Below are 12264 nucleotides of genomic sequence, written 5' to 3'. Positions count from 1 at the left end.
ACATTATGGGTGTGCTCCTGCCTAATTTAAAATAATGGGATTTTAACGTTGACTTCATTCTCCATAGTATTAGATTCATAATCAGCACATGCGTCTAATTAAATTATGAAAGTTATTGAAAGGAATAATCTCCTATCAAGATTCTTATGAGTTGGGCTGTATCCTAAACCAGCCTTATGAAATACAGCTTTTGGCAAATACGATATGCTTACATCATTACAGAATCAACAATGTTATTCTAAAGTTAAGTTAAAAATGCAGATTCTTTAATGATAATGAACCAGATCCAGGCCTGACTTAAAATAAATTGGCTTGATCACAGAATACATTTCTTTATCTTTAAAAATCTATCAGAATAGGTATTGTACACAAAATGCAACATATTCTAAACCACATCTGGGAAATAGCTCATATTAAATGGCATTAAGTAAAAAGCCACCATGAGTTTTTAGAACTGTGTTCTTCTTCTTCATGGGCATGTAGAAGACAAATCTGATACACTCATATATGCATAAAGGACCAGGGTTTCCAGATCAACAAATAATTCTGTGTATAAGCCCTTAGAGGTGGTGAAAAGGTGATGATGAAACCTAGACACAGTTCTCCAAAACTAAGCATGCCAGGCAAATTCCCACTATAAACTACATCAGTCTGAGGTTTTTCCAAAGACCTCCACTTTGGTAGTTACAGAGAGCTAAGATCCAAGCTCCCAAGTCTGCAAACACTTATATATGCAATTGATCTCATTACCAAACATGTTCTGTAATGCCTCCCCTTTCCTCCACTTGACGCCTCGTCAACATTATGCCAAGGAAATATAGGTCGATACAGGATCTATTTTCTCCTATATTCCCTGGTGTTTTATGGAAGTTTTACAATGATAATTTCTGGCTTTAAAGCTCCTTCCTCTCTCTCACACATTGAAAAAATTATTGAGGAAAAATCTTTGAGTTAACCTGATAACAAAGTGTTATAAATGCAAGAAGTAAGCAGAAAATAAAGGGATTTTTTTTTCTCAAATCTCTCTCCATTTCCCTCTGAGATAGTGCTTACAGCAGCATTACCTTAGGCAGTAGCATTCTGAGATGCTTTCAGACAAAGGAGAAATCTGAAGGCAACAGTTCTCTTTCAACTTGCAGGAGCTCACCAACGGTAATACTTGTGCAAATGGCACACTGCGGAGCTCCGGCGTGACCTACAACGATGAGCACAACTGCAAAAAACAGGCTGCAAATGCCCGTGGCACTCGGCATCGCCAGACTCAGGTATGTGCTCTAGGCATCCAATTAGCCCTGGTGAAGCTTATGTCCTTCAAAAGGAGGCTGAATCAGGACTGTGTTTGTTCACGTGTGCTCACGCATGTGTTCGTACAGTCACATCTTTCCCCTGCTCACCAGGTGCACACATAGCTGGGGGCAGGATTTGTCCCTGTGCTTTTAAATAGGCAGATTTTCTATTTCCAATGATCTGGCTGCTTTGTAAACACAACCAGCACACTGAAGGGAAAAAAAAGGCTGCACCTGAGTCACGGGAACTGGACTGAAAAGAGCCTTATGGAAACTTTCTAACAGTTGGTCCAAAGATAATCTTGCAACACTGGAAATACCATATTCAGAGTGATTTTACTACAAGACAAATGCAACAAGGGGGGCAAATGTATTTAAAATGTGCTGAAAAGAATGTCAAGAAACAGTTATACTTATCAGACCATTTTAAGACAACTAAATGTGCAATACCAGTGAACATATATATATAATACGCAGCAAATTCTTCACTTGGTAAATATCTGACTTTTAAATATCATCAGGTTCGTTTCCAGTTATACAAACAAATCTACTGTGCCAAAGTGGCACGTATATGATATTGGGGTTGGTTTTTGCCACTGTGCTTTGCCTGAAGCCATTCACAATGAGCTAGAAAAGTCCTCTACAGTGTGTGCTGGAAAGCCTTTGCTTCTGTTGTGTGAGCTCAGTGAATGCACCGAGGGCTACTGCGCTTCTATCCATTTCAGGGATGTGAGCATAAAATCATGAAGACCATTGAGCTTTCCATCCCTGAAATGATTTCTTGGTTTTGTATGTTCAGGGCTACTTATTCAGGGATTTAACATATTTCAACACCATTAGGAAGGGAGGCAAGGCAAAGGTGGGGAGCAGTGCTGCAATCCACCCCATCTGCTCTCAGTTCCCCTGCTGCTTTCCGGAGGGCGAGGTGCGTCCTCAGTTTAAACTAACGTAAATCTCGGCTGCTGCAAGACCACCCTCCTCCTTGGTCTCTGACCTCATCCTTTTGCAGGCACTAGCACTCATGTTACTGCATAGCAGATGGATTTGAAGAGCTGATCTGTCCGTAAACTAATCTTTTGATTTGTTCTTTTGAGTGATTAATTTTTGCTGGATTCCTGAACTTGATGTACTAGCTTCCCACATGGTCACCAAGGCGCTGGGGCTGGCACAACAAGGGCATAGACCCACGGCAATCCAGACTTCAGATGCATGAACCCCATCCATATTTTCCTCTGTTCTCAAGCAATCCAGTTAGTTGATGCCTGCACCGTTCAGATTTTGGAATCGCTCAGTTGTGGTGTTCAGTTACAACCAGAAAGACAATTAAGGAGGAAAACTCCATCAACTTAAACAAAGGACTTCCTTTTGCTCCGTCAATAAATAGAGAAAAGAAATCACCTGTGATCCGCAGCGCAATGAGTAACCGAAACATCTTCGGTTACAATCTGTGTTTCCGTACAAATGGAGAGCTGCCCAGGGTAGCTCAGTGGTTAGAGATTAGGATTTCTAGCTGGGGACTTCTATTTCTGGCTTTGCCAGGGACTTTTGCAACCTTCAGCCACAGGCTGAAATTTCTTCTAGTGCCATTGTTGACCCTCTTACAAACAAATGGAAAGTACTTATTTAGCTTGCAGAATCTATGGGCTTAGTTAATAAATGCCTACATAATTAATAAATGGCTATAAAGAGCAGTGATGATCAAATCTTTGGAGCCTACAGTTCTAAGTATCGGTTGTGATATTCAGCCTGGTTTCCAGAGAGGCAGAACAACCGTCACGGGCATGTTTTCTCCAGAGCCCAATTCCCCAGTCAACACCGTCTGTCCCTGCCCACCGTGTGCTTTTCGAGCCCAGGGAAGACAGCAGTGAAAGACAGATTTTGTCAGATGACTTGAAGGCACAAAGTAGTCACAGGGAACTGTGCCTCAGGCACAACCCCTTCCCTGAGCTGCCCCTGGCATTTGCAGCCAGACTGCTTTCCAGTAAACAAGGACCTACAGGAATTACAGTTACACATTACCCCAGCAGGCCGTTGCACTGATATTTGGATCACTGGTCTGTAAGGCAGTTGGGTTGAGTGGAGTCATCTAAGGCTCTTTTTTTGTACATCACTTGCCAGGGAGACTCAGACTGAGCTACTGGCAGTCCACGTTGCAGGATACTGCGGCAGGATGGTACCTGATACTCACCACTGCTAAGCTCAGATCTACAGATCTTTGTCTCCCATGTTCTTAAGCATTAAATTAATTCCTTTCCACTCTTTTGCTCCTTGTGAAATCATTTACTCATGAGTAAGCCCCGCTAAGTCAGAAGTCTCTGGAGTCTCACAATGACGTTTGCATTTGCTCCCAATGGTGTGAATGACTGTGGCAGAGAACAAAGAGCAAATCTACTGATGGCATCATATAGCTGTGGTCCCATATAGTATAGCGTGGTCCTACAGAAATGCACAGAAGACCCATTTTTGATTCTGCGAGTTTAAAAAAGTGGTTAGATCCAGATTCACAGAGATACTTAAATTTCTTCTCCTTATTGAAATTAAATAGGAGTTGGGTACCCAGGTGAATCTGGTCTTTGGACTCCATTTTGCTACCTGTAGTTATGATAAAGCATTTCTTAGGCTCTGAACAGAAGTCACAATCAAGCCCATAGGACTGAACTGGGCCCCTCAGTGTGTTGGGGGTGCGCTACTGCCAACACACAGAAATATGAATTATCCTGTGTTTTCATTCCTCACCTTTATGTTTGAAAGTTCAACTTAAACATAGCCTTGCAACTCATTTTTCTAACTCTGTGTTTGTATTCTTGGACAAGTGATAGTGTTTGCTCATCAGCTCCCTATCTTGAAACACGTCAGGGCTGGGAAGCACGTGCCAGTCCTCTCCCCAGTGCGTTCCAGTTCTCCTGCTGAATAGATCACCCCAACAGACTCTCCTTTACACATTTGAATTGTTTTTTCCAGTGCCATCAGCTTTCTAAAATGTGCCACACCGTCATACTTATGCTAGATGCCTTAACAGAGTGCAGAGGACCAACTCCTTTTGGACAGGAGAGAGAAGAGAGGAAAAGTCATAAGAAAAACAGGATGATAAATATGAAGGTTGTAGTTTCTTTTTCACCAGTTCCTGCACCTTAAAGGAGCTTCAAGCCTCTGAGAAGCTGTTCATGGTGCATACACATCATTGCAAGTACAGTGAAGGGAGTATCCAAGGATTATCAAAGTCCCGCTGCAGTGTAGTTGCCTCATACGGCTAACCTAAAATAACATGGCATCGGCATGGTCAAAATGGAAAGGAAACATCTGTTTCTCCTTTTTATGTTAGTGACAATCCATTTGTTAGCTTTAGAATAGCACAGGCTGTCCCACTGATAACAGCTCGGGCGCTGGCTGTTCAGCCCAGGCAGGTGCACGGGGAAGCGAGGAGCAGACTGAGAACAGATAACACATGGGGCTGTCCTTAAGAGGATGAACAGCGGACTGAAATCTTTTTCTTACCACTTTACTTCAAAACTAATGAGGAAGATTCTTCCAAATCTGGTGTAACTGTATGGATGCACACTGATTAACCGATCACTAACTGAAGCCCGGTGAGTAGCACGATCTAACTGTAATCACGCTTTTCCCTCTAGGGGCTGGCACTGTGTGCGTTGCTTCTCAATCTTCCTTTTCTAACGACTGCTGAGTATTAATTGAAGTAAAGGTCATTGAAATAAACGGACAGATTTTCAGGGACTTCAAACAAATGAGATCGGATCAGTCAGAACATCTGTATTGCTGGTTAGTTTTTAGCAATTTCTTCTTTCAGGAACCAGGAGAAGAGGCTGGTTTTATTTTCACTTGGCGTAATTTTTAGCGTGTTGCTAACATACATGAAATGAAGAGGCAATAAGTGTAACCTCACCTGTAGCCATCGTACACTTTTCTTATTGAAACGGGCTGTCTTTTTTGCGATCTGTTGCCAGTAAAAGATACTGCAGAGTATGAATTTCACAAGTTAAACACATAAAAGGTTACACGCTGCCTCGATCACACATTTGTCTTTGCGAAGAATTGGTTTATAGCTAGGTTAGATGTCTTCATCACTAGTGCCAAAAAGCCTATAGGAAAGAGGAGACATAAACAAATTGCAAAAGTGCTGCTGATGCAGATTAGTGGAAGGCTGGCTGGCTGCTGTTGAAAAGCATTTTGTTCTGATGTACAGCTTTGTCTATATACACATCACGGTGACATCCCAGGCCTAAACCAAATACATGCAACACTTTATTTAATTTTCCTTTCAAAATGTTTTGATGTAAGGTCTGACATTTTTCCCATGCTTAATCATGAAACTGGGCAATGTTTCTTACAGTTCCTTGTACTTTACTCATGCAAAACATTCATTGGTTTAAATGGTATGATTAAGGGGAGCAGAGTTGGGGCCAAAAAAGGAAGCATGCAACAGGAAAATAGATGTCTCCAATAACTTCCATTGGAATATGGAGCCTTTCACTTAAAATCTGGTTTAAATCAGTAGCTGCTGAAACCCATTACCACAAAAAAAGACGGGTCCTCTGGTGCAGGCCCCGCTGTTGAGACTTGCAGTCTCTCAGCAGCTCCCCAAGCGCACGTGGCATTGCTCAGTGACTCAGTTTCTCAGCACCTCTGAAAGATGATGACACCATCTGCCTTGCAATCCTTGTGAGGGAGAAACCCCAACCCGTGCCGTTTAGTACCCCGTAAGAAGCCCATATGGGGGGAGATAACTGTTTGATGGTCTGTATGAGTTGAGGTCGTTTACTCTGAAATACACGTGGACAGACGTTCAGAGCACAGCCAGCGCTGACAGTACGACAGGAGCAATACGGGCTGAATTTGTTCGCTGCTACACAGCCTGTGGCGTCGGGGGAGAAGCCTGGAGGTGCCCAAGTCTCACCCTCTCAGGGTAGGGCTTCAGCGTCGCTCAGGCGCAGACACCTGAGGGTGCCCAGCGGCGCGCAGGGAGGCCGTGCCCGCACGCCGCCGGGGCCCGCTCGGCCTGAAGACGCGCGGGTGCAGGATAAGGGCCACCGAGAGCGGCCGCGGCGGGTCCCTTCGTGGCTTTGCCCCTCTGGGGAGCGACAGCCATGCCTCCTGCCCCCGGGCTGGGGGAGCCTGGCCGGGAGGGATGGGGGGGAAGGAGGGACAGAGGGAGGGGAGAAGGAGAGAGGGAGGGAGGGAAGGAGGCGCCCCCTCTCTCCTTCCCCCCGCCGCGCACCCGGGCTCCTGCGATGTGGTGAGTCACAGGCAGGTCAGGACCGCGCCGGAGGGGCGGAGGGAGCCGAGGGGACCGGCTGATTTACCGCTGGGAGCCGCCACCAGCGCGGCGGAGGCGCCGGAGGGAAGGGCGCGCAGAGCCGCCCCGCAGCCCAGGTGCCGGGCGGGAGGCCCCTGCCCGCCGGGGCGCGCAGCCCCCGCCGCCCCAGGTAGGGACGGCAGCGCGGGGCCGGGGCGGCGGCGGCGGGGGGGGGCTGCGGGGCGGGAGACAGCGGGCGGCGCGGCGCGGCGCGGGGTCGCGGAGGTGCGCCGAGCTGCGCCCCGCTCCGCCCCGCCCCGCCCGGGCTGGGCCGGGCTGTGCCGGCTGCCGGGGCGAGGACCGCGGAGCCAGCCCGCCGGGGTGCAGCGCTCGCCCCTGCGGCGGCGGTGCCGGCGCGCAGCCCGCTCCGGTAAGCACCGGCAACCGCGGGGAGGACGGGGCGAGCCGGGGGACGCGGGCTGAGGCAGGAGCGCGGGAGGGGGGGGGGGGGGGAGGACGGGGAGCGGCCCGGGTGCTGCGCCGCGCCCCGCCCGGGAACTTCGCGGGAACGCGGCCCCCGGGGCCGCCGCTGCCCTCCCCGGGGCCGGCAGCCTTCGCGCCGGGCGGGCGCCGCGGGGGCAGGTGAAGGGAGGACGCCGGCGAAGTCGCAGCGGCGGGCAGGGCAGAGCAGGGCGGTCGGCGCTCCCCGGGCTGCGGTCCGCTGGGGTGCGCTGCGGAGCGCAGCCCGGGGAGCGCCGGCCGCGCAGGCTGAGGGCGCTTCCCGCTCGGCGGCGGCGGCGGCTGCTGGCGGCGGGGCTGGCCGCAAGCGCGACGGCCGAGTCGCAACTCGGAAACGGTGGCTCCGAGGTGTGGGGTCTTGTGGTGGTCGGTGCGGCCGCCTTCCGTGAGGCTGAGGTCTCGGGGGGAAGCCTGTAGGATTCCCCAAGTTGGGGATTTGTACTTCACGGTTGTACAGCCTTCACAGTCTGCCTCGCTCTCATATTGCGGTTTGGGCTTTTTTTTTTTTTCTTCCATTTTTCAAAAGCAGGTTTTGCTTCAAATGGTAAATAATTCTCACCATTCCACCACTGTTCCGTGTCAGCATTAAATTAGGTGGTCTTTGGCTTTTAAACACTAAATGCAGTCCTTAGAAATTGGAAGTTTTGCACATACCTCTTAAAATAGGGATTAATAATCGAGTAATAGTGATGTTTAGCAAACTGTGCGTTTGTAACCCGTAGGAGGTTATTCAAGCTGCAGTGCATGCTTTTTCCAAAGAACCTATGCCATGTGCAGTAGTTCAACTTGCTTTCATCCTACAGGTGCTTTTTGCATTGTCCACCAGCAAAAAGAGCGTGGTGTCTTTTTTTTTAATGAGATCTGAGAGGTTTGGATTCATAATCAGGCAAGATAGAGTGTCTCACATGTTTCTCTAAGAGCTGGTTAAATGTTTACAGATCATACACTGCGAGAGCAAAAAGCTAGCCTTTGGCAGGAGCTGCATGTTGAAAACAAAGTAAGTTAGGGAATGACTGTATCGCTTGTTCTTTGTGTGCCCTAACCCTTCTTCTGCACTGTATGATTCTTTTTCTGACTGTCTTCTAATACAAACTGAATCATTTGGAAAAAGGAATATTTTGTAAAGCATTCATCCCTCTATTTACAGAAAAGAGAGTCAGCTGCTTTGCCTTTTTGGTGGAGAGGGAATGAATTGTCTTTCTTTATTATCCTATAGGGCTTTTTTTTTCCTTTTCTTTTCTTCTTTTTCTTTTTTCTCGGAAGGATAACCACTGCATAGCAGTTCCTTACCGGTAAACTAAATTGCACATGTTGTGGTTGGAGAGTGGTTTGTGGAGGTGTCCTTTGCTGAGGGGAGGTGGCAGTGCAGCCTATAGATGGACGGGAGCACCCTGAGTCAGGGCAGACCAGCCAGAAAGCCACAACTCAGCAGAGGTTCAATGAACAGCTCATGAATGCAAAGCTGAGTGGTAAATGTTGTCCTCCCAGGACTGCCTTTCCCATCCTGGTTTTCCTGCATTTATAGTTTTCTGGTACCTTAGCTGATGACCTGTAACCTCCTCCTGCTGGTCCAGTGCAACTGAAGGGGCCAACCCACCTTCTCTCATTCTTCTATGATCTGCAAGTGACTGCTCTGTATTTTTCAACTCAGAGGAGAAATTCAAAGCCTGCTGCTTCCCAAATCTGGCTTCCAGGACTCCAGAGAGTAACTGGCACAGCTGGCTGCAGTGCAAGAGTAGCAGCCTTGCCTTCACAGCCGCAAAGGGAACCTGATGCCGGCAACATGCTGCGCTGGGGTAGCCAGAGAGCCTGAGCTGCAGCCGTGGGGGTCCCAGACCTCTGGGTGTTGCGCTTTGTACCATGATTGCTTTGTGGTGGTGATGCGTCTAGACTTTATTCACTTCAGGCAGAAAACAGAGAGAGGCTCTGCATCTCCATGTGTGTTTGTGGCATATCTAGCGTAAGGGAAATCCTGCTTAGGCTTTCTCAGCACTACAGAAACACACATCATTTCTTGAATGAGAAGGCGATAGAGTAGCTGAATAGCGTTCTCTGAAATTACAGCAACCCGAAACCCAGAAGGGAGTCACAGGATCCGTTGGGTGCAAAAGAGAAGGAACGGATTGCAGTGTGACACTTCAAACAAACCTTCCTGAGATTTTGGGTGGCAACCACACCTTTGTGGCTGGTTTCTGTGAAACCCTTGTGTCCAGGCTTCCCACCTCCCTGTTGCTGCCTCGCTGGCTGGCCTTCGAGCCAGTGACACAATTTCGTGTTTCATCAGGCTGTTACCCTCAGCTGAGCCATCAACCTGTGCATCTTGTCCACTGTGGCCGCAGCCTGTGATTTTTGCCTCCCACGCAAAGTTTGTAGCTGGTAATTAAACCCATGCAACGCACCGCTGACGGTCACGCCACGTGGCCCTGAGCAGCACGCCGTCACCGAGGAGGCAGGACCACGGCTCCGCGGAGGGCCCCACAGATGGCACCTCTTTGCCTGTCCCTCCCCGTGCAGCCAAGCCAGGAAGGTTTCTGTTGTTGTAAAAATGTTGCGTTTTTCTTGGCAATGGTTTTAACAAATCTATATCTCATGCATAGCGACTGATGAGAGCATGTTAGCAGAAGCCATTTTTAAATCAGTTTCCTGACCCAGGGGAAATGTAGTATAGACAGGGCCTTCAGGAAACGAATAATTAGGTGACCTTTTTCCCCCCAGAATATCAGGTCTGTTTTATGTAGAGCTGTTTGAAGTCACACAAATTCTCATTACTCTCTAAATCTCTAACCTTGCCTTGTTTAAGATACCTTTTAGGAAATCAAATCAGTGTTTCAATCTAATTTCCAAAGGCATTCAAACACATGCTATGTGTGCTAACTTGTTTCCTCTAGCATTAACAAATCCAGCAAATTGCCAAGCTATTTGCCTTCAGGAAAACTATGATGTTGTACAAGAAGATAAAGTCTCTTTTTCCTCCCATTTTAAACATTAGAAAAATAAAGGAGAGGTAAAGTTATCAGACCAAATTGGTCTAGGATGTAACTCCTTTGAAGGAAACAGTGCTCTTGAGTAGATTGCCATTTTTTTTTGATCCATTCTGAGACTCTTCAGTCACGCTGTGATCTTTTCCAGTCACTTGATGTGGCTGGGTGGTGACCGAGTCCCCTTGGCTCAGAGGGACCTTCCTTGAATTAGTTGTGATTGAGTACACCAAATATTAGAGTGGAAAATGGAAGTGGAGATAAGGAATTTGAGGGGTTTATAACCCTCAAATTTTAAGGGTTTTATAACCCTCCTATTTTAAGGAGAGGCTGTGTGCATAACCCAGGCGCAGGGTGCACGCGGTGCAAACAGGGAGGCGGTGGATGCCCTCAAACCCCTCTCCTCCGCCTCTCTCCTGGGCACACCAGTCTGCAGGGAAGCAAATGCCTCGGAGCATTTAATTTTTCAAGCAGGTGTCACTAACAGAAGAGTTTCTGTCATGCCGAGGAGTTTAATAAGCTCAAAATACTTAAACAAAATGCTTTTTTTTGCGCATCCTACAGCTCCATGATAGTCTGCTTGTCCCAAGAAAATGAACGTGCAATTTTCCTTTTGTATGGAAGGCAGTGGAAGGGATCTTGTTTGAATTCATGATAAATTTGGTTGCAAATGCATGCGAAAGGAAAATTGCCGAATGCTTTCAGAAGATTTTCATTTTGCTCAAGTGTTCACACCACGGCCATCACCATGGTATTTGATAGCTATCCATTTTGTTGTGTACATTACAGCTTTAACCTCTCTTTGAAGGGTCACATTGGCATATCTTTTTTTCCTGTAGTCACAGAGAAATAACAATTTCTATATAAGTTGCTTTCCTCTACCGTAGCTCCTTCATTTTGACGTTTATCCAACTAAACAGTATCAGAATCTTTTTGACATGTCCTGGTATAATTTCTGTGAAGGATCAGTGACCTAGCTTGATAAATTTAAAAAATCAGCAATATAACTAAATATGTGACATTTATTGAAATTCATTCTTTGCCATGGAGCTACTTTCTTTCAAAAATATTGAGAATAGTAAGGGATTGCAGCTGCAATTTGATTAAATCTACAGTTGTTACCATTTGCCTTCTGAAAATTGATTCTCTCCCCTCCCCGTCCCCCAGCTTGACATGTTTATTGATTAAAAACTCCACGTTGGCCTAAGCCAGCATATATTTGTTAGTGTTTGTGTGCTTCCCATGCAAGTTCGGACAGGCTTTTGACCGTGGAAGCCAACTCTACTCCTAAGCTATTGGAAATGGTAAGGTTCCTTAGCAATTGTTTTAAACTATATGATGACACATCTTTGAACCCCATTGTACGAAGGAAAAATACCTTCTGACTGGAGAGAGATTTCCTGTTTATGTGTGTGTTTGCTGGAATTAAGCCTTCCCCTGTGTGTTGGCTGAGTATTTTTTTTTTTTTTGTAATCCAAAATGGCAACGTGGCAAGTCACCTCCAGAGTTTATTTTTTGGACAGGATACGGGTCTTTTATTTTCAAAATAGCATGGTTCTAGAGTTGATGATGAAGCATAGGGGCCTCTCAGTTACACTTCTGCAAGCAGAGTCAGTTAATTGAGGTGGCACAGTTATAAAGACAACTACATTTAGGCAATAAGTAATTAACTTTTATTGACAATTTTATACAATGTGAGTTGTTCACTTCCCACACAGGAAGTTTTTGGCTTCAGGCAGATGTTCTTTCAGCATAAGGATATGAAATTTGCCAAATGTATAATTTATTTTATAAAATGGCTAGAATCATAGCTTGGGTTGTGACTGAAGAGAGTCTCGTAAAATCTTCTGATTGTCGTTATAGAGCGAAGAGTAGCCCAACAGGTGGCCTCCAGGCAAGAGCCCAACTGCAGGAGGATTGCATGCGGTACCTGAAGGGATTTCAGCTGTGTAGACATGGGCAGGTGACCAGAAACTAAAGCATATATAACACTCCTGCCTCTTGCTATCTGGGGTGCCTACGTTTGTGACCTTGTAGCGTGCCTCTGCACCCTACGTGCCATAGCCAAAGCCCCTTCAGAGGGGAGAGTTGTTGTTACGAGACTCAAAAAGGCATTTTGCCTATAACAGTACCGAGGCTGGACCACCCTGAATTTAGGCAGTAAAGTTATAGTTATTTATTAAATACAGTGTTGAGGTTTCTGGTTTGCTTCAAATGATGCTCATTTTAA

At 46.7% G+C, this 12264-nt stretch overlaps 1 protein-coding gene across 5 annotated transcripts in view; it reads left to right on the top strand.

Moving 5' to 3' along the window:
* MET (MET proto-oncogene, receptor tyrosine kinase) overlaps window positions 1–12264 on the top strand; it is a 137351-nt gene that overhangs the window by 38056 nt on the left and 87031 nt on the right. For 3 of the 5 annotated variants that reach the window (XM_087764060.1, XM_087764061.1, XM_087764062.1), the window contains one exon: window positions 1140–1265. The gene's annotated coding sequence lies outside the window, so the exon portion shown is untranslated. Of the gene's footprint in view, window positions 1–1139; window positions 1266–6579; window positions 6728–6848; window positions 6968–12264 lie in introns of those variants that run through there. The other 2 variants (XM_087764063.1, XM_087764058.1) reach the window with 2 other exon arrangements.

This window comes from Nipponia nippon, unplaced genomic scaffold (genome assembly GCF_047370975.1).
Source record: "Nipponia nippon isolate SJK-2023a ecotype South Korea unplaced genomic scaffold, ASM4737097v1 scaffold_3, whole genome shotgun sequence".
Lineage (NCBI taxonomy): Eukaryota > Metazoa > Chordata > Aves > Pelecaniformes > Threskiornithidae > Nipponia > Nipponia nippon.
Note: the sequence above shows the minus strand (reverse complement) of the source record. Positions and strands in the feature narration are given on the sequence as shown.